This window comes from Protopterus annectens, chromosome 4.part0, assembly GCF_019279795.1.
Source record: "Protopterus annectens isolate FY-2018-M chromosome 4.part0, PAN1.0, whole genome shotgun sequence".
Taxonomy (NCBI): Eukaryota; Metazoa; Chordata; order Ceratodontiformes; family Protopteridae; genus Protopterus; species Protopterus annectens.
In genome coordinates, this window is record NC_056733.1 from 1663761193 (window position 1) to 1663784231 (window position 23039).

The window sequence follows — 23039 nt, forward strand, 5'->3', positions numbered from 1 at the left end:
TATAATTAGAAATAGCATTTGAAGAACTTATAAACTTTTACAAGAAATAAATATGTTATTATTCTATTAATGATATTTTCATTACTGTTCTCTCTCTCTGCCCTCCCCCACCCTTTACCCACTACATAATCTAAATAGAATGTCATTGTTTAAACAAAGAAAATAATAAAAGAAGAAGGAAAAAAAGATAAAGATAAAAAATGTATCAAATTACTAACCTTACTTTTTCAGAAAGAAAACAAATCGAGTCACAGCCTGCCATTAAATCCTCAGGCATTTTGACTGGTTATGAAACAAAACATTTCTTTGCACATAGAGAATAACTTTGATTAAATCTTTTCCAAAATATTTGTGGCTTTCTGGAAATGCAGGAACTATATTCAAAAGATTAATAATGAACTAAAATGATGAGAGAGAAAAAAACATATAACAAATCATTTGTTTTTAGTCTCTTCTTCTTCTCTGAAGTCTTCCAGGAAGCTTCAGTTGCCAATCTCTTTAATGAAGAACTAGCCCATTCCATTTCTTCTATTTTATCCAAAATCCTTTTTTCTTTGACAAACAGTAAAGCAGAGTCTAAATCATCGAAGACCTTAGGACCATCAGGATGGAAGATTTTAAGCTTGGCAGGAAACAGAAGGTATGTTTTAAACTGTGCTTTTTTAAGCTCCCTTATTAGTGGCAGAAAAACTTTTCTTTTAGCAATTACCATGGAAGAATAGTCATTGTCAAAACGCACAGTTGTCTCATTAAACTTAACAGGAGCTTTAGCCCAAGCAGATTTAAGAACCATCTCTTTATCAAAAGATGATAGAAATCTAACTATAACTGATCTAGGATAGTTTTTGTTAGAGTTAGTATTAGCTATAGATCTATGTGCTCTTTCGATACCAAAAGAGAATGCTTCTGGTAAATCTAAAGTTTTAGGGAGCCATGTTGTTAAAAAAAGAAGTAATATTGTTACCTTCAATATTTTCTGGCAGTCCAAAAATCCTAATGTTATTAGCCTAGATCTATTTTCCAGGTCATCCAGCTTTGTTTGTAAATGTGTATTTTGTTTCAGCAGAAACTCAATGTTGATTTCCTCTTCTTGTATTTTATTTTCCATGTCATTCACAGCTTCTTCTATGCCTGTCATCTGGATCTTCTGTTGTTGCAGGTCCATATGTAACAAGTCTATTTGTTTTGTAGTTTTTTCTATGAAAGTGTCTATTTTAGTATCCATTTTATCCATCTTAGCAGTAAGTTGCTGGACTATAATTATCAGAGACTGAAGTTCTTTCTTGATGCTGGAGTCTTGAGAATTTGTCTTACTGGAACTCATTTCAGACTGATAAACTGACAGGAAAATTTCCAAAGTAATTTCTGACAGGAATATTATTAAGATTTCCTTTCTTTTTTAGATATAGTTCAAGAACTATATAAAACAAACATATTTAGAAAGAAAATTACTTCAAGAATTAATTTTTTAAGTAATTAATTCCTGTCAATGTAATGAAATTGGTGGAGCTGAAGAAATCTGCTGCTATCCTGTGTTCATCCTTGGCCACGCCCCTCATCTGCAACTTTTCTGAACGTACTCCTAACACTATCTCCTCAAATACATTCTCCCTTAAACCTGTACCTACTAACTACATCAAAACTCTACTCCCTAAATTAAAACCATGCTCAGCATCAGCTGACAATATTCCTTCCACTTTTCTTCTACTAGCAGCTGACTCTCTTGCGCTCCCTGTATCTATCCTAATTAATCACTCTATCTCTGAATCTAAAGTCCCTTCCATCTGGAAACAATGCTACACTCTACCTATACACAAAGGAGGTAACTCCTCTGATATCTCCAACTTTAAACCTATCGCTATCCTCTGCCCTCTCTCTAAAGTACTAGAAAATGTATTCATAAACAAGTTATGCAGTATCAAATACAGGAAAATTGGCTTACACCAACTCAACACAGCTTCAGACCCAAACATAGCACCACTACCTGTCTATTATCCTTCCTCAACACTGTCTCTACAGCCATGGATGGCCATAAACTTATTTCTTGCCTATTCTTGGACCTCTCAAAAGCTTTCAACACTGTCTCACACTCTCTTCTGCTGCACAAACTGCATAAACTCAACTTCTCCTCTGATACTGTTGCATGGTTCTCCAGCTACCTCACTGATAGATCTCAATCAGTGAGATGGCACTCTGCACTCTAACCTCCTCTCCATGTAAAAATGGGTGTACCTCAAGGGTCTCCTAGGGCCCTTACATTTAATATCTTTATTAATCAGTTCTATACCTCCTGTCCTCAGCCATCTTTAGTGCAATATGCAGATGTCTCTACAGTCATCACCATAGCCACCTCTACCTCTAAGCTCTTCTCAGCTACTCAGGCATCTTTTAACTTAGTTGAAACATGGCTCTCCAACAACCAGCTCATCCTTAACCCTAAAAAAAACACAAAGCTGTTACTCTTCCTACCTAACAAGTTCAACAATATTAAACCCTTCTTCTCCATACAGTCCCTTAATAACACTCCCATTCAGGTAGATTCCAGCACTAAGTTCTTAGCCATAACCATCGACAATCAGCTTAAATTTGACTTTCATTTTAATAACTGTATCAAAAAGCCACTTTCAAAACTAGGCTTCCTTTACCATAACAAGAAATTCCATAACTCTGAAGCCAAGATTACTCTCTCTCTTATCTACCTTCTACCCAGTCTAATGTACAACTCTCAAATTCTCACAAATCTTAACTCAACACTCCTGACCAAATTCAAATCTACATACAACAATGTAGCTAGAGTTGCTGCCCAACAAACCTACAAATCTCATCACTGCATCTCTCTAAAACAGATAAACTGGCTTGAATTACCCCACCAGCTTCTTCTCTCTCAGCTCCAGATCATCCATTCTATCCTATACCAGCCTTCCTACTGCCCAGCACTATCCCCCCTCTCGTCTACCATTATTCTCCTTCCAGACCTCTCTGAAGCTCTAAACAAGACCTACTGCAAATCTACAAACCCAAGTCTAAATGTGGATGTAACATGTACAGCTATCACCCCACTATTACCTACAATAGGATCCCACTAGAAATCAGGACCCTTACATATGCTAATCAATTTGACAGCCGCCAAAAAACACTTCAAAAGTCACTAGTCCTGCCACTACACTCTTCCTCCTTAAACATCCCCTATTTCCCATACCTTAATCTACTTTCTGCCCTTAACTCACTCTTCTCACTAGCTCTCTCTGATCTTCCTTGACTACTCATTCTACTGTCTTCTAAAACCTGTTAAGCAAATTGCCTCAGAGAAACATTCTATTGTAATTGTTTTGTAACTACATTATGATAAAACTGGGTTTTTGTAACCACTAACCCCAAAAACTATATTAATCTTAATGACATATTTTTTTATACAGCTTGAAAGAGTTTTGCTATATTCCTTATTACTGACACTGTATAACACTGTTGTTGTTGTTGTTGTGTCTTTCGGCTTTTCCCAGTTAGGGGTCGCCACAGCAGAACTCTGGTCCGCTAATGATCGGTATTTGATTTTTACGTGCCGAGTTACTAGCCCTGACGCACAACCTTCAACAAAGGTACGCCCATTCACACATGCCTCCACGCAGAAAACGCTCTAGCTGAGAATCGAACTGGACAGCGTCTGACTGTGAGACGACACTTAATGCCTTGTAATAATCCTGTAACATTGCTGTTTAATGCTAATTTTTAATGAAAATTGTATAATATGTTGGAGCTTTTCTTCCCGGGCCTCTGCTGAAAAAGGGCTCTTCAGCTCAGTTGGACAAACCCAGTCAGCAAATGTAAAATAAATAAATAAATAACAACTACCATGCTCACCTTGTCAGCAGATTTTATCACAATACTTCAGTCATGCATAAGGGATCATAAAACATGCCACTTTTCTGGTGACAAATTAACAAACCACAATGAGTTTTACCTTTCTATAACACATTATAAGTATCAGATTCACACATTCTCAAAAGCACTTCTAAAGTAGAATTATTGACAGGAACAAATGCACTAGGTTCATGAAATAAAACATTCTTGTCGGAACCAGTCTCTCCAAACAGTGACTTCAACATAATATTTTGTGCAAACTAAAATGTGTCAAAAATAACACATCCTAAGTTTTTCTACAGGAATATGGTGAATTTAAAGAGGTTGTTGTGTTACTCAGATAAATTGAGTTATGGACAATGGGGAGAGGGTAACAAAAGGTGTGGCACTTGTAATTTTTGTCAGTGTGTTAGAGAGGTTACTGAGTTTGTTCATATACAGAAAGGGAAGACATATATTTTAAAAGTTATGGCTAACTGTGACAACATGAACATTGTTTATTTAGCCAACTGTGAGCAATGCAGCTCATTGTATGTTGGCAAAACCAACCGTTGGTTTCGTGAACGTATTAGGGACCATATATATTGTATAAGTAAAAGTAACACTGTCAATATCTTAGCTAAACATGTTCAGATGCAAGGTAATGCACATAGGTTTTCTTTTTCTATGTTAGATGTTATATATGAGAATGCTAGGTTGGGTAACACTGAAAATGAAACAGAAAGATGTGAAGTAAGATGGATAGCCAAACTGCGTTCTCATATGGGATTAGGTTTAAATGAATTTGTACCTTTGAAACCTGTTTTAAAAGCCAGAAAGAAAAGGAAAAAGTAATGGCTATTTCCTTTTTCTGGGTTCACTTTTTTAGTGAGTTCAAGCTTTAACTATTTGTTTTATTAGTTTTAGATTATGATTTGTCTGTGTATTATGACAGTGTTATATAAATGTTTAGTAAAGATGTTGCTTCATTAGGGTCTGAAGAACCTATGGTTCCATAGCGAAATTGCTTACCAGATTGTATATGCATTAAACATGGGTTTATTTTACCTGCTGCCTGCCATTTGCTGCCTACTTTACATTTGGATATTTTAAATTGTGACCGTTGTTTCCATACTTGGATTTATTTTACCTGCTGCTTGCTGTTTGCTGCCTATTTTACCTGTGGATATTTTGAAATATGACTCATGTGTATCCACACTGGTGCTTTTCTCTGCACTTATTTTATAGGGTGGCAGATCAGGCTCATTCTACTTTTGCATTTTAAATAGTTGAATATTCTAAGTGGCTAAACTATCATGAGTTGACTTGTGTATTTACCTTCTTTTTATGTATGTTTTTCTCTCTTGATTTAGAACCTTGTTTGATTATATAATATATACCTTCTATTGATAAAGTTGATATTTTTTTAAATGATCTGATAAAGTTCAGTTTGTGGATGGAAACACTGATCATGGCTGAATAAAACTGTGTTTTTTCAATAACAAAATCTGCTCAGTTTTTACTTTTATTTTTAAAACTAAGTACTTTTAAAGTTCTGGACTGCTGTTAACTCTTACTGAAGGCCAGAAGTCTAAATGATTGTTGTCATTTTGAGAGAAAGAAGTACAACCTGCTGGCTACTCTCAACTGGGGTCAGCTATTCTACTTGCATCTATGATTTTGTCTTTGTAATTATGTATTGATGGAGGTTCAAGTCTGTAGTTTGAGTGTTTGCGAAGCCATTTGTTTTGTGGAAGTGTATGAGAACAACAAGGATTTGGTTCTGAAGAGCACAGAATGCTAGATGTAAATCACCTAGAAGGTATCTAAAAATGACAAGGTAAAATGACAGAGCTTCAAGACTGTCTTGGTAGTTGAGGGTCTTCAGTTTGATGATCTTTTCAGACAGGATCCTCTGGGTCTTTGTTGCTGTTTAATGTGTTTGAACAGATACATACTAAAAGGAACAATATTTTCTACAATTCATCTGATCAGGGCAGACTATAGAAGAATAACTTTTTGACTCGGGTGAGATACCTTTAGTTATTAATTGGGCTAGAGAAAAACATTCCTTACAAACAATGCTATGTGATGTTTAAAAGGTATGTAGTTTTCTATGGTGGCACTGTGGGCATTGACAGCTGTATGACTGACATGAGATGCTGTCTATACTGTAAGTTGATGTCAACATTTGTTTATTACTGTTAACAAGGCTATACTCCTTTTCATTTAATTTAAGCCATCTTCTGATACACCACTCATTTTTGTGCTTTAGCTGTTGCTGTAGTAATATGCTATCAGGTGCTGAGTGAAAGGCAGTACCAAGGTGACAGTCATCAGTAAATTTAGTAAGCCATATGTCTAACAAGTGTCTAGAGACCTAAAAAGCAGGTAGAAAATATATCAGTGCTGTGTCCTGCAGAATGTCACTAGTCACCTTTTTCTTTTCTGTTCTCCCATAAATCCTTATGAATTAGACTGACTCTACCTGTCAACACCTTAATCCATGTCTCCCATGATATAACTCTTCCCTGTTGTTCTGATGTTTGGATGGATTTAAACTAAATCTCCTTTAACTGTACATATACAAACCATTCTTAGAGTGGCAAGTCAGATTCCATCCTAATAGCCTCAAAACTTCTCCAAGATGGTTTAAGAAAATTAGAGTACAATTGTGACCAGTTAAAAATATCTTTGAAGGCCCATAAATCTAATCCCTTGCTGATATGTAACCTTTTTACCTCATGGTGATCCCAAATATAAACTAAGAGGCCTCTACTCCATGCTAAGTCACCAACCATCATTACACTCTATATATAATTGATTTATCTACTCCCTTGTTAAGGTAAGCCTCTATCAATTATTGGACTGTTTAGTAGGGGAACTTATTTCAAGGTCCTCTTTTCAAAATCTTTTCAGTTGGTTATGCTGAAAAGCCAAATCATATTTTGGCAGGCATGTGACTCCCAGTCTTTCATAGTGTCAGGAGGATATATGCCAGACACACTGATAGTTTTCTACCCTGCTCGATAAAGATCAGATCATCAATATCTTTCTGTAATCCTAACCAAATGGGTGACTCACTACTAAGGGGATATTTCTTGGTTAAATAAAAGCAAGAGGTATAACATAGTAAATAATGCTTGAATGTTACCTAAAATGGTCTAAAACTTTACTTTTTATAGTAGGATCCTCAACTACACAAGTTCTTGCAAATTAACGTCTATCATGCTCTCTAAAGAGTGCCATAATTCTAGCCCTAGATGAGTAGCTTTTAATGTAAGAAGCATAAAAAAGACTTCTGTATCATTTTACATTCACCACTTACTGAATTTAACAGACTTAGAAGTTATAAAGTTCAATCCTGAAACCTTTCCAAATGAATGGAAAATTTTCATAACCTTGCTAAAATCCCCATTAGGTTAGTACTCAAGAAAAGGCAATCATTCACAAATAGAAGGCCAAATGTACAGCTTGAAACATAGAGTTAACTGTAACTCTAAAATGATCATTTATCTAGCTCAATGCCAAAGCTGTTTAGCATTTTATATTGGTAAGACGGAGAGACGTCTCCGTGATCGTATGTACGAACACATCTACGCCATTAGAAAAAACAAACAAGACAATGCTTTGGCGAAACATGTTCTCTGCCACTCAGACCATTCTTTTAAATTTATGGTGATAGACCAGGTTACTGAGGATAAACGAGGGGGGTCCGACTGGTTTAAAATTGGAAGAGCTTGAACTAATCTGGCAAATCAGATTAAACGCATATAATGTCCCCAGCCTAAACGAAAACTGCTCTATCAGCAGTATTCTGAAGATTAAAAGTTTAATAAGATGAACTTGTTTGAAATTATATGACTTTAATTTAATTTATTTAATTACTGTTGTTTTAATATTTTTATTTTATTAATATTTTTTCAGATATCACTGTTATTATGATACTGTTTGTAGTTTCTTTAGTGGTCATGTAGGAGGCATAATATACAATAGTTTGTACCGTAGGTGGTTCTGCACTGATGGTATTACACCTTTAAAAGTTGATTAGTAGTTTATTGTTTAATAATTTTATTGAGCTGATGCTTGCTTGTGCTTATAAGGCGCTTGTTACATGTTACTATTTGTCTGAAGAAGTTTGTGGATGCTACACAAACGAAAAGCACTTCACATTGATTAAATTTATTGTTTTGCTGTCCAAGTGCCGCTTCTCTCGTTTGATTCAGTTTTGTTTAATAGTTTGTTGTTGCCTAAGTTCATTTTTTAGTTAATCATTTACAAATAATAAAAAATTATAAAAGACCCATATGAACTGGATCAAGCATCTAAAACTGCCCATATCTGAACTGCCAACTCTTCAGCAACTAACAGAAAAAAATAAAAGGACCAAGGATCTACTAATTTTACAAGGAAATAGAAGACCCCCATTAAGATGAACTGTAAAGGCTGGTGATAAATAAAGTCTATGAATCCATCATATAAATTGTGTTCCAAAATCCCTTTATTGCAAAACTTGAAATATAAAGTCCCATTTGAGTGAGTCAAATGCCTTCTTAATGTCAAATAAACTATACAAATCTATGAAGAATGGTGATTAATTCCTACCAGTTATCATTATCAAAACATTCACAACCTTTAACAAAACTATTTAGACCTTCACCTATGATTCTGCATAAAAAGGACTCAATTCTAGTGGCCAACACTTTACAAAGATTTTTTTTTACCTGTATTAATTAAGGAAAAAGGCCTACAGTTACTCTGATATGGAATCCTTTGTTTCACCTTAGGGATGAGAGTAGTAACAGCATGATTTGTAAAGAAATTCATCTGATGCCTAGGAATATTACAACTGAACACATTAGTTGGCATCTGGGTCACTACTTCCCCTCTCCAAACACATAATTCAGTCAGAAAACCATCCATTTGTGGGACTTTATGACATTTAATTCTGGAGATCACCCTAATCAGTTATCCAAAAGAAATACATTTATTAAGCACAGAACTCTCACTTGCTGAGATTAGGCATGCTTCCGCAGCCAAAAAATCTCAGAGTGTAGACTAATCCTGTATTCTTCGAAGAGTAAAGTGTGACAAGGAAATCCACAAAACCTTCCATAAGCAAATCATCCGGGGTAATAACAGCCTCTGGGCATATACATTCGGGGGGACCCCTCCCTTTTCACCCACCAAAACTGTCCTTTATGCCAAAGCTCTGCTTTAGTTTTAGGTATTTCCAGTGGGGTGATTTCTATTGATGAACTAAATAATAAATCCTTTAGACACCATGGCCTACCACACTTAACCATTTCTTTCTGTAAGTCTAACAACTGTTTCCTTTTTTGAACAAGAATTTCATTCTTTTTATGTTGCCTTAACCTGTCCATTTTCATGAGATTTGCTGTAATAGCAAGCTTACAACCCTCCCACCAGATAACACTATATACCAAATCCAGCATAGTATTACGTTTTATAGCATGAGAAATAACTGTTTTCAGCAATGATTTATCTTCTAAAAGACTAATGAAAGTGTGCACACTGTCAGTTCGTAAATTTATTTATCTCCCGAGCAGGAATAATATAACTCATTACAGCTGAGTGACGTCTCCAGGCGTTTCTGCAGTTACACCCTACTCCTCCTCTAGGCGTCAAATATTGCCTGTACATATTTGCATTAATAATTCCAAAACCATGTTACATACAAGGTATCGGAAAATTTTATCTTGAAGCATACATGATAGCAAACACAATTGTATTGATATATGACCTCTGTCAATGGGTATTTGTTAGAACTGTAAGGTGATAACTTCAATTTTTAAATGTTGAAGCCATGCCCACTAGGAGTTAAAGGTACACACTCAAAAGAGCTCTACTGGAGGGAATGTTACTGGAGCATGAATTGATATATTAAATTCTAAAATATTAACTTTGCCCCCCCCCCCCAGATGTCCTAGTGTAAATAACAGAGCTATTCTCCTACCCTGCAATATTAAATTCTATGAGAAGTTTGGACCAACCTCAGATGGATGAAGACTCCTCTAAATATGAATCCATCACATCTGTTCCATCCACAATTTCAACAGGGGTTGACATTTAACATGGATCTTTTTCTTTTGGTATAGCCTACCTAACAGAGCCTCTAAGACTATGTTGAATTCCTCTGCCAACAATCAGAATTTGTTGGGACCAAATGAACCTTGCCAGACTGACAAAAAATCATTGCTAAAATCAACATAATCACTAATAAGGGCATAGATGTTCCCTATCACCCACATTTTTTCTATTTAAGGAATCCTCCCAAATTAAATATCTACTTTTCCCACTTACATGGGTTTTGTGTGTTAATGCTGTGAGTATCCTATGAAACATAAGTAACCCCCCCATTCCCTCACCTGGCATATGATCAGAGATTACTCCAGGAAATTGTTTAGAATAAAACTTACATGCATCTTGTACCTTGTGTTTAGTTTCCTGAAGGCATATTGCATGAGCTTCCACTTCCTCCTGGCTCTATATAGAATCTTGGCTCTCCTAACAGAGTGTGAACACACCCCTGTGTTCCATAACAAAAGCCTTATGACCTCAACTGGTACATTGGATAAGAAATTAATTAAATCACAGTTCTGCATCTTAGATTTATATAGTTCTGCAATACCAACCAAGAGTAGGAGACCCATCCTCCTAATGGCTTCTTAAATGCTAGTCTCACAGTTTTGTCTGGATTCAGAACCCTAGTGGCTGAGTAGATAAAGGATGTCTAGTTTGGAAGTAATTCAATCTCCCTACTACAACCCATATCCATCTGTGAAAAGCTAACAAGGGAAAAATTATATGCATTGAAAAACTTGGTGCGCAACATCAGCAATTGAAAGAAGATTTATGTATATACTGTAGGTTCATTGGTGTTTACTAGGCTAATGACCACAAGGGCCTTTTAAAGCCTAGTCATACATCCCAAATCTCTGACAAGCTTTGGTACCCTTGATAAATATAAGTAAGGGCTTGGGAGATGAAACATTTACAAGCAGGGGCCTGGGAGATAAGCCATTTACAGATTGCTGTGTCCATTAGACACATAGGTGCCAGGTCAGGGATGAATTTCCTGTTCCCATCCAATTGTCCAAGTTATATTTACATACATATTGACTACTTCTCTTCTTCCTCCCTAGGATGGGCTAAAATCTTCAAGGATCACTATAAAATACTGAATAGAAAAGAAAAATAATGAAAACGCTAAATATATATGTAATGTTTTTAAATAAACAATGGAAATTTAAGGCACAACACAATGATTTAGTGCTTTTGTTCCTTTAATAACCAGAACTTCCTCAGAATAACTCCCAAGAAATACAAATACTGTTTAAACAGAAAATATTAATGAACAATGTCATTTAATTTAACCAATAGAAATGACAAATCAGCTAATGTAAGATCCATTCTTAAAGACACAACAACTTCCTCCTTGTCATAACACAGTGCTAAATTAATACAAAACCATCCTATAAGAATGTTTTCTTAAAAACATTATGTTATGTGTTAAGCTGTACAATTTTTATAACTAAATATTTTTAAACTTCAAATAACTTTTTACTGAAATGTTTTCATTTACTCCTGGAGTAAAACCTGCTCTTAAGAATACCTGCCACTTTAATTCTAAAAACTCCAACAAATAATTATACTCTACAATTTTCTGTTTATTTACTTTTTCTATAATCATTAACAGAAACTTCCTAACATCTGTACATGTTTGTGAGCGCCTATCTAATGTGTTTGTGTTAATCTTTTTTCCTAATAGCCAAAACATGTTCCCTAATTCCATCTGTTAACTTCCGTGTAGTTTTGCCTGTATAAAAATGATTACAGGTAGAACAAACTACAAAATAAACTAAGCATTCACTTTGACATGTGACTGTCCCCCGGATTCTGTATGCCTTGCATGATGTGCAGGATCAGTGCAGGAGCTCTAGCAGGCAATATGTCTGCCGTGCAATCCAGGAACAGCCTGCAGGGGTGTGCACAAGCGCTCCTGTACTAGTCCTGCACGGACTAAGCCCCTGTATGCAAATCACCCCATTTGCAGGAGAAATACATGCAAATGAGGTGAATCTGCAATCCAGGAAGCTTGCAACTGGCCATGCAGGACTAGTGCAATCTGTAGAAATGTACTCGGTTAGTAACCGAGTACATTTCTGCATAATCATAAATGGGGCCGTGACAGCTCCAAATAAAGGCTGCATATCAGTCAGGAAGCATGCCAACAACCAAGTATAAGGCCATTGGCATTGCAAACAACATAAAAAATAAAAAAATCAACTTTTATTTTTTTTAGCCGATCTCGGCTGTTTAAGCGTAGGGCAGTGGCGCACAAACGGGATAGGGGGAAAATAGCAAAATAAACCTAAAATAAGCATTTTAACTAAAATCACTAGTCTGCCATACAAGTCAATGGCAGACAGAAGACAACATGGCCAGTGAGTAGTGGTTGCTAAGGGGGGAGGCTCAGTGTGAGACATGTAACTATGCATTAGCAGGCAATTCTATACAAATGAGGGGAATGATAGTGAATCCCAGTTTTCCCCAGCATGCTAGTCAGGTACCAACAGTGTAAGAGTAGGAATAGCTTGGTGCAAGCCTAGGAGTTAGCTGACATCATGGGTGTGTGTGTCAGGCATACTGTAAGCGGACTGGAGCCCTGTGGCTCAGGTTTGCTCCTAGCTAAGCACAGCTAAGCAACGGGGTGTGTCTGACTCTGCCTAACACACTGTACATTGCCTAAGCAGGTGTGTGCACTGTGCACCGGGTTTTAAAGGTTTAAAAAAAGGTTAAACCAGGAAATAGCAGCTCTGTGAACATTTGAGCACTCTGTTTGTGTGTGTGCCCCTGGGCTTAATCAGGAAGGCAAATGGAAGGTAAAACAGCAGTAGGAAGGTAATCTAGGAGAACTAGCATAGTTGGCAGGTGAAATGTATCAGAATCAGCCAATTAAACAGGCAGCAGACCAGCCTAGCTCAGGACACTACTGTAAACTATGCAAACACCTTCCCCTCTGGTTTTTCCCACACTCTCCACTATGGTGTAAAAAACAGGGGAACTTTTAACACTCACAACAGCAAAATGATAGGGGCTGCAATAGCTATCATACAACAACTTGTGGAGAGGCTGAGGGTGGTGAGGATGTGAATGCTGTTGACCAACCCACAGTGAGGAGATGGAGAAGAGTGCACAGACCCAGGGTAACCTACCAGGGGCTACATGAGCTGGAGATAGTGGAGCGCTATAGGGTGGACAGGGACCTCCTACAGCAAATTGTTGAGCTGTGCCGGCCATGCCTCACACACAGAACTAACAGAGGAGAACCCATCCCAGTAGATACCAAGGTATGTGTAGGCCTAAGAATACTAGCAACAGGTACCTTCTAAAGGCCAACTGGGGACATGATGGGGATCTCACAGGCATCAGCATCCAGGGTACTCCACCAGTTCCTAGATGCCATGTCAGCACATGTCGGTGAGCATGTATATTTCCCCAACACCTGTGAGGCATTGGCCAGCAATATGCAACTGTTCCACTAAATAACAGAATACCCTGAGGTATTGGGTGCTATAGACTGCATGCACATACGCATCAAAGCACCACTCGGTGAGTGGGGTAGGGGCTACATCAACTGCAAGGGCTTCCCCTCCATCAACTGCCAGGTTGTGTATGATGCCCAGGGCATAATAATGAATGTGTGTGCTGGCTGCCCTGGAAGCTATCACGATTCCCACATTTGGCATCTGACGCAGCTGTACCAGAGATTTGCCAGTGGAGACATCCCTCATAGTCAGCTAGTGGGGGATGCTGGATACGCACTGGAGCCATGGCTGATAACACCCATCAGAAATTCACACACACCCGAACAAGAACTCCATAGTGAGGCACATGTGTAGTAACAGTCAGATGTGCCCCCCCAGTCCTGTGTAGAAATAGTCAGGTGTGCCCACCATCCTATGTAGAAATGTAGTAACAGTCAATGCCAAATGATCGATGGATACCCTGCAGAAACAGTATGCTACCTGTAGGTGTACAGCACAAAGGTCAGCACTGCAGTACAAACTACCTGGACTTGATCCACACATTCAATACAGACAGGCATACAGGGCATGCTTACACACTTAGAGAAATGAAGGCAATGTCAGTCAACAACATACTGAAAGGTCATACTGTGCATGCTCACACAATTAAACACATGAAGGCCATGTCTGCAAACACCAGTGGACCAGATATAACTGGCAGTCGCAGATGTTAGTGCAGACACTTCTTAGTATGCACCACACCTGCTTTGCACACACAGTGGATAAGAATACAGACATATATCTAAGGACAACACACTATAACTAGATGAATGGGTTATGGCCCATGCACACACACTGCCCTCCCCAGAGCCCTACTATAACAAGCCTGCTGAGGTCATCCACTGTGAAATACACCTTTGGGAGAACTGTAGCTAAGTTATCTCCATGGTGCGTCCCATAATGGCATACTACTGTAGTGTGATAAACTAGTTAGGTAAGAGTTCCAATCCCAGAAATGGCAACTGTGTGCATGTCTGTCTGTCTCTGTCTGTGTAGATAGCAATGCTTTTTAGGGTAGTCACACTCCTTACAACTCAAATGCTCTACTTTGGTAAGGCTGCTGATGTCATCCACCTAGAAATACATCTCTGGGAAGGTTGCAGCAAAAAGTAATCACATCTGATGATAATGATCTGTGTACACAACATGGGCCAGACACCCCAGGTACAGTTCCACATGTCACTGTACACGCATGTGGGAGGTGTGCACATCCCAGACACTATCCATATCATGGACTAATTAACACATACATGGCAAGCAATGCACAGCATTGGCCACATGCAATAGTCACCCAGATGACTGGATGGTGAATACAATACCCACCTGTGTGGGCCATTCCAGACACTACACCCCTGAGCCACAATGCAGACAATTGTCATGTGGCCTGATGCCAAGGTATACCCATCACCTAGCCTTGTATAGCCATTTGGCACCAACAACCACAACACACCTGTGAAGCAGTGCACACATGCATGTCAGTACTGGCACACATGTCAGTGTGTGTGCTGTATGATGTGTATGACCACATTCACACTCACTACAACCCCCACTAGTATACTGAAGCATGCTGTCTGATGTCAGACACCTCCACATACCCTTTGCACATATAACCTCTGTATGATCCCTGTGGTGCATGTGATACCTGCACAGTATTGTGTTGTGTCAATCCCAGTAGTGATGAGTTGTATTCCTGGCCCTGCCAATTGTGACAATGTGTGTGCATCCCTGTGAGAGTGTGGCTGTGTTGACGCTGACACCTGTTTATGTGGGCAGGCACGTGTACTACACCTACCACATAGCTACAATATCCCTGTTGCAGATGTCACTCACCATCACATATATGTTCTGAGGTCTCCCCAACATGAAACCTATGTGGCGCATCCAATAACTGCATGGACATGTGATAGCACTGCATAGTCATCGGGGGTTTGATACCCTGTACTGGTAGGTGGATGATACAAACATGCGTAAATTTCACTCTCCCACCCCTCCCTGGCTTTTCTGTGCCTTTGTCTGCCTCTCTTACTCTCTCTCTGGTGTATGTGAAGACTTACACCTGCTTTTCTTAGGCAGCAGCATGTATATTTTAAGTGATGCTCATGATCAGCTGATGGTCTGTGCATGAATTGCAACCCTCCTCTAGCTGATTGCATGTAGAACAGCTGTGGTAACATTCCCATAGCCAATTGAATGGAAATGCACACCAATATCACATCATGTTGGTGGTGGGTCGTTCATTCACTGTGAGCAAGAACTCAATCTGTTGTTTGGCAAACAGCATCTCAGATGGATTGGGGTTTACCTCTAACAACATACACTGTGGAAACAGGCCAACACACAGGAGGGGGATGTGCCTGACCTGACTACAGACTGTAAGTGCTGCTATACTGCATTTGGAATAATGTTGGTTTAACAGGGGGTGTGTGTGGATATGGCTGTCCTACATGTTTACATACCTGCCATGTCAGTGCTATGTTAATGAGGGAACACCCAAATGTAGGGCCATCTGCAGACTGGCCAGTGTGTGGTGCCTTTTGTTTCAGGTGTTACCCACAGAGTACCTATCTGTGAACTGCAGAAGGTAGTGTGAGGATTGCAGTCTGTAGATGGTGGCAGCCGTGAGAGTTACTGACTTCATATCCCTCATAGGACATATGGTGCAACAAACCCTGTTACAACAGTAAATGTATGAGGTTATCACGGCAACATGTCAATATTGGCCCTGTGTATGTGCTTCCAGCCTCATCCCTGACAACCTTTGTACATATGTCATGCAGTAAGGGGTGCATATGTACTGTACACCATAATTATTGACATCATATCTGATAACAAACCAATGAGATATCAGACTGCTACACATGTAATGTATAGTATGGGTTATATCTGATGACATAACCTGGACATTCTGTGGTTGTGTGTACAGTACTGAGGTCTGTGTACTTATGCTGATTGTCAGCAGTGTGTGTATTATTAATATGTACCTTGGCCTGTGTACAGACTGTGGTAGATGTCGTTGTAATTGGTCCTGTTCTATCTGATGTTACATGCTGCTCCACTATATGTTACCCTATCGGCTTACATGTTTGTAGGGCCATACACGCACATGTCCCGTACCACAGACAGGCAGCGGACCACACTGTGTAGCGACCCAGTATACGTAGGGTTAGTGTGTGGGTGGCACATATGAGGTTGGTGTTGAACAGATAGTCCATATACTGTAATAATACACTAGCATGCCATATGTAGCTTTGGCTGTGTTCACATTGGTTGTGGTGATGCACTTACACACAGGTATATGTTACCTTGTGCTGTGGCATGCCTGTAGAGCCTGCTATCTATGTGCAGGTACATGTCCATTCCCCCATAGGAAATGTAGACTAGTGTTGAGCCAGTCTGCCTGTAGCCTGCACAGTGCTTTGTTACATGCCTAGCAGCTTAGTGTACTTACCCAGTGAGATGTAACATCCAGTTACTTGCCAGATGTACTGCTGCCAGGCCATCACAACAGTCATGTATGTCAGACAGAGCAGTGGTATGCTGTACAGATGTATGTCAATATCTAGTGGATGGTATGTGGCCATGGCACCTCCTTACCAGCGGTTATTGTGTGGCAGAACAGACAGGGATGTGTGAATGCATAACCTATGGGGGCAAATGTATACCAGTAGTTACATGTTATACCCGTCTACATGGCTGTTAACATCCACATTGTCAGGATTGGTCCACATATCTTGCACTAAAGGATTATGTGCATGGGCTCTGGAACCATAGAGCAATGGGGAAGGACCCCCCCACACTTTTGAGGGAATGGTACATTCCCGATTTCCCGGCGCTTTTCATTTAAACTTTCTGCTGACATCAGCAGAGATGCCATGTTATGTCCAGGAAGAGGGTATTGCCATTAGAAAAATCAGAGCAAGCAGGCTGTTTCAGGAGCAGAGAGGGATTCCACTAAGGTAGGTAGTGCTGTTTAAGCAGCAGAGAGGGATTCTGGTAGTACAGGTAGTTATGAATGTTAGCTGCCTGCCTTTCTGTTGTTCTGGTGACTGCACTGCATAGTATGAAGCTAAAAAAAAGCTTTTAACAGATAAATGAATTGGCAGGGTCATTACGATCCTATTATATGTATATAAATTTGAGATAATCACTATTATAAGTGTGAAAATATGGCTGAAGGAAAATAGATGTTTATGGTTTAGACCAGGGGCACAAGGTCTCCAAGCTCTTTTGATAAAACTGAATGGATTCAAAGTAAATGTTAATAAAATTAATAATAATCTCACACAAGTACAGTAACTGCGGCATAGTGGCAGAGGTGTGTCATTTCCAAGTTGTACTCCTAGTTGGTATTTCATTTTTCTTGTCACCTTGTATTAAATAAATAACTACAAAAACAATGCGTTGTAGAAATGCAGTCTCATCTGTTTGACTAGAGAGGACTTTGCAGCATTGTAGTTTATGCTTTGTCTAATCAATAACGTGGAAGTACATCGGCATTCAACATTGCCAGTGTGGAATAATGCTCTGATTTACTGAAATAGTTTCTTACTGAAGTGCTCAACAGAAAAATAAAATCCAGTAAATAACCTACATTAAACTGTTTTTTTGAGAGTAATGCCTAAAATATTGTTCATGTTATCATTATTATTATTTTCCTTTTTAACTATACACTGTGCAATTCGTGAACTTCTATAAAGCAAATTATTTTAATTGGTGTACATAACATTAATCATTGGACATTTGTACTGCAATAACCTTTTTATTTGTTTGCAGTTGTAGGCTGTCTGACTTGCACTTCGCAACCCATTAGCATGCTATACCTTAACAGTCCAGAATTTCACAGTATGTCCGGATTGCTGCCTCATATTTTTGGTCTGTTCCTCATAATATATATATGTGTGTGTGTGTGTGTGTGTGTGTGTGTGTGTGTGTGTGTGTGTGTGTGTGTGTGTGTGTGTGTGTGTGTGTGTGTGTGTGTGTGTGTGTGTGTGTGTGTGTGTGTGTGTGTGTGTGTGTGTGTGTGTCCAGACTGCTGCCTTATATTTTTGGTCTGTTCCTCATAAAATATGCGTGTGTGTGTGTGTGTGTGTGTGTGTGTGTGTGTGTGTGTGTGTGTGTGTGTGTGTGTGTGTGTGTGTGTGTGCGCAGTTTATATAATGAAACTGTTTTGTGTGTGTGTGTGTGTGTGTGTGTGTGTGTGTGTGTGTGTGTGTGTGTGTGTGTGTGTGTGTGTGTGTGTGTAGTTTATATAATGAAATTGTGTTACTTATACTTGGTTGTTAGTATTACCTAGGCTCAAAAGCTGTACCTTAGGTACAACAGCCTGCATTCTCTACCCACACCACAACTTGTGATTCAGGGAGTTGAGTCCATAGCTCTCAACTGTCTAGATTTCACAGAATATTTGGCTCATACTTTGGTCTGTTCCTCTTCAAATGTGTGGTTTTGTGGCAAATCACGAAAATGGAATTCAGTAAATAATGATAGCCCATTAAGTTTCAGTCTTCTTATCTTTTCTGGAAACACATGGTAACACAAAACACTATTTCAGCAAATTTCTAGGATTATACAAGCAATATTTAAAATGTGTCCCTGGTTTTGGCCTTTGCCCCCAAATAAATTTTGGCTTTTTGCAGATTTCTTCTGCTGTAAAATTGAGAGATTTATTTGTGTCAAGTGGATGGTGCAGTGGTAGTGTTGTTGCGTTACAGTAAGTTCTCCAGTTTGATTCTTGGGTGGGTTGCCTTCTGTATGTCCTCCTGTGTTCATTTGTATTTCCTCCCATGTTACAAAGACATGCATCTGGAGCATTTCTCTCTGGGCCTCTGCTGAAAATTGGCTTTGTTTCAGGTCAGACATTCCTGGTAAAAAAAAATGTTAAATAAAAAAAATTACAAGGAGTTGAGAGCTTCAGGGGAAGAGAAGTTTAGTGCTGCTTATTCCAAGTCTGTTTACATTGTTAGCAGCACAACAGGTAGTAGCCTTATTTTTGATGCAGAAGTTTATGGGTTCTACACCCAGAGTATGTAGATGGATTGCTGATACTGTACTGTGTTGTACTTTAAAGGGAATGGATGCTGCAGTCCTGTGAATGCCCTCCTTTGGAGTAGTTACCTAGTAACTATGAACCTGTCATCAGTTTGCCATCCATTCCCTATTGCAATATTGCTAGTTTATAATGTTTTAATGTAACATAGGCAATTTATTCTTCAAGGGCAACAGCCACTTTATTCGTAGATGAAACAATGAAATATAACGTTGTTTCCTAGCATTAACTTCTTCATTAGAGATCCCTTTAATGTGGACTTTAGATGACTTACTTCTGCAGATATTTTGTATATTTACTGATATTGGTGGATTGTAATGACAGAAGTTTGAGTGGGCTTTTATGGTTGACATTTTCTGAAATGGGTAGTTTTGTCATTATTAGTTCATACATTTTGTTTCATTGCTTACTAGAAGTCTGTTCAAAACTACAAATTTAAAACACATTCTAACAACTGGTGCTGTATTTTACAAGGAATATAATTTAATACAATCAGGAAGGTGAATCAAAGAATGCATACTTGTACGCATGGCACTAAAAATGTGTTTGAAAACACCCCAGAGGAAAGTGTGAAAGGCTCAAAATAATGGGCAAATTTTAAGCTTTACTCTAGTTACCAAAACAATGGATGAAGGTAAAACAGTTCACACCACATTACCTTGACATGGCCAAGCCTTTTGACACAATGCCTTAATCAGGTGTAGTACAAAAGATGAATAATGTAGGAGCAAACACTTGGATCACTAGCTGGATTGCCAACTTGCTCACAGGATGCAGCAGATCAAAATAGGGGAAGAGACCAGTCACCAATGGAGTCCCCCACGGTTCGGTGCTGGGACTTTTTCTGTTTGGCATATACATCTCAAATGTGAAAGGAAATACTAAAGGGCTTTGGCCTTCTAAGTTTGAGATGACTGCAAGCTAGGAGCAGTTACTGAATCCCCAAATGACTTAACCATCATGCAGGAAGGTTTGTCCCAAACAATAACTGGTGTCAAAATCATGACAATGCCCTCTGAGAACTGACACAGTTGTTTGTCATTTGGGAACTTGTGTGTACAGTGACCTAAGTTTTGACCAACATGTGTGCAGAGTTATAAGAAAGCCTTTCTATATTGCACAGCTTATAAGCAAATTGATTGTGACTAGGTCTAGAGATGTTGTTGACCCCTTTACAAAGCTCTCATTAGGTCAATCATTTTGCATAATGCCCGCTTTGGCATATATCTGTCCAGGCCCATGCAATAATTGGAATACCTTCAGAGATACCTTACTAAAAGGATACAAGTCCTGAACAATAGGTCTTGCATGGACCACATCAAAGATGTATTACTATACTCTATCCTTCAGAGTGCTTACAGGTGACATGTCTGGCATACAAGGCATCCTCTGACCTAATACAGATGGACCTACTGAACATCAGTAAGTCAAATGGCATTAGAAATACTCAGTCCAGTTATCTAAACTGAATGTTGTGGAGAGATGGATATATATCACAGAGGCTACCACTGTTCCAGAACAGACTATCCATAAAAATAAAACAAAGCTCATCCATTCATATTCAAATGCAACTTGGATTTAAGGATGAGTAATAGAAAATGTACTCCGGAACTGCCACTCGTACCACTAATGGATAGAGGCAGTTCCTAAATGCTGCATCCTTTACATGGGTCCCCTCAAATTATCTATGGTATGATCACAGTTATTGTCACTAGGGCTAATATACAATTATCAGCCATGGGATAGGTAAGACCAAACAGAAAATGTTAATTCAAGCACCAGAAGAGAATTTGCTAAGCTTAAAATATCCCCCAAGGGTACCTATGTTGTGGTAGTAAATAGTTATAAAAAATTGTCCTTTTTAGATCACTAAGTGCAACTCTCACCATCCCCCCCCCCAGTCTTCAACAGCTTCCGGCACCTATGGTTATGCGTTTACCTCTGGACTGTCCAGAGTATGTCAGACTGTCCACATATATTGGCCATTATCTCTGCTGTAGTCCACAGGAGCATTACGTGCTAGCAGTGGTACTGTACCATGATGTCCTTAGGAAGTCTGTCAGTAGCCAATGGCGCACATGTTAAAAGCAGATGTGACTTCTCACACACACCATCTCTGTGAAGACAATCCCTATTACAGTAGCAATACTCTACAAATATACCTGCTATACATACCTGTCATCCCCTTGCACTACGATGCTGGGACTACAGGGGGCTGAGGTAGGGCTACACTCCATGTTTAGGACATATGGTGATGATATATGTACATATACTTATCCAGATATCTATATAGACATACAGATATACATATCGACATGCATAGATGGATATGTATGTGTACATAGATATACAAAAACACCCAGATATATACATATACAGAGCAATATATGTCTACACATATACAGATAGAGGTACATATTCACATATACGTATGGATATCTACATATATATTGAAAGCAGTAGGTATATCAGAATAGATATGTATGCACATATAGTTATTTATATCTACGTATATACCAACATAACTAGGCATATCTGTAGACACAGGATGTGCATACATATATGGCTATATATACATATATCTATATACAGGGTTCTTATTAGAACTCCGAATGCTTGAAATGTTGACTGTCATACGGTCGACACCATATGATCGATATTTCAAGAGTTCGAAGGTTAAATGTAATGGCGCCGTTCAGTGCAGAATGGGAGAATTTCTTTTTTCTCCATTGAAGTGCGATCTTGGAGTTGATATATTTAAGAAGGGGGGTATGGGGGGTGTGGGGGGGCTTGCCCCCCTCCATGCACCAATAAGGTAAGTTTTTTTTATTTTTTATTTTATTATATATTTGAACTTGTAAACTTTGATCATATGTTGTCGAACATATGGGATTCGAAGTTTAGAAAGTTTGAATATATAATATAGACTCTATATATACATAAAGGTATATCTATGTATACATATAGCTATATATACATATATGTATATGGGAGTGCTACAGAATCCTGAAAGCCCAAAAACTTGAAGACCATCAGGGGTGAGCTGCCTTAAGGTATATGGATGTACATTACCATACAATCCACCTGGGTTAAATGCAGACCTACTGCCACCTGCCATACAGACTGTTTTGTTTGTCAGCGTGCTTGTGATGGTGTCAGTTGTGCCTTGTTATGTAACAGTTACATCCCATTGTGTCAACTGAGGTCTTTTACCCCTAGAGATTGTCTACAGAGTGTAGATAGAGGCTGCTGAAATATACACCTGCGTTACTTACTGTTGATTGTTTGGTATCCTGTGGCCCAGTCTGTCTTTACTATTGTACTACTTGATGGCCTTGGCCTGGATAGCAACATTTGTTAACTTTTCCAGACTACTGTATTAGTATAACTGTTTCACAGTTGCATTACTCAGCTTATATGGATGTCTGTGTCTAAACAGCGATATGACATGACATATACAACTGTAATAGTACACAAATAAAGCTTTGCCATTTATGCATGCCTGTGTGTGGTGTTATATCCTTTGATATTTCTGTGGGTATATG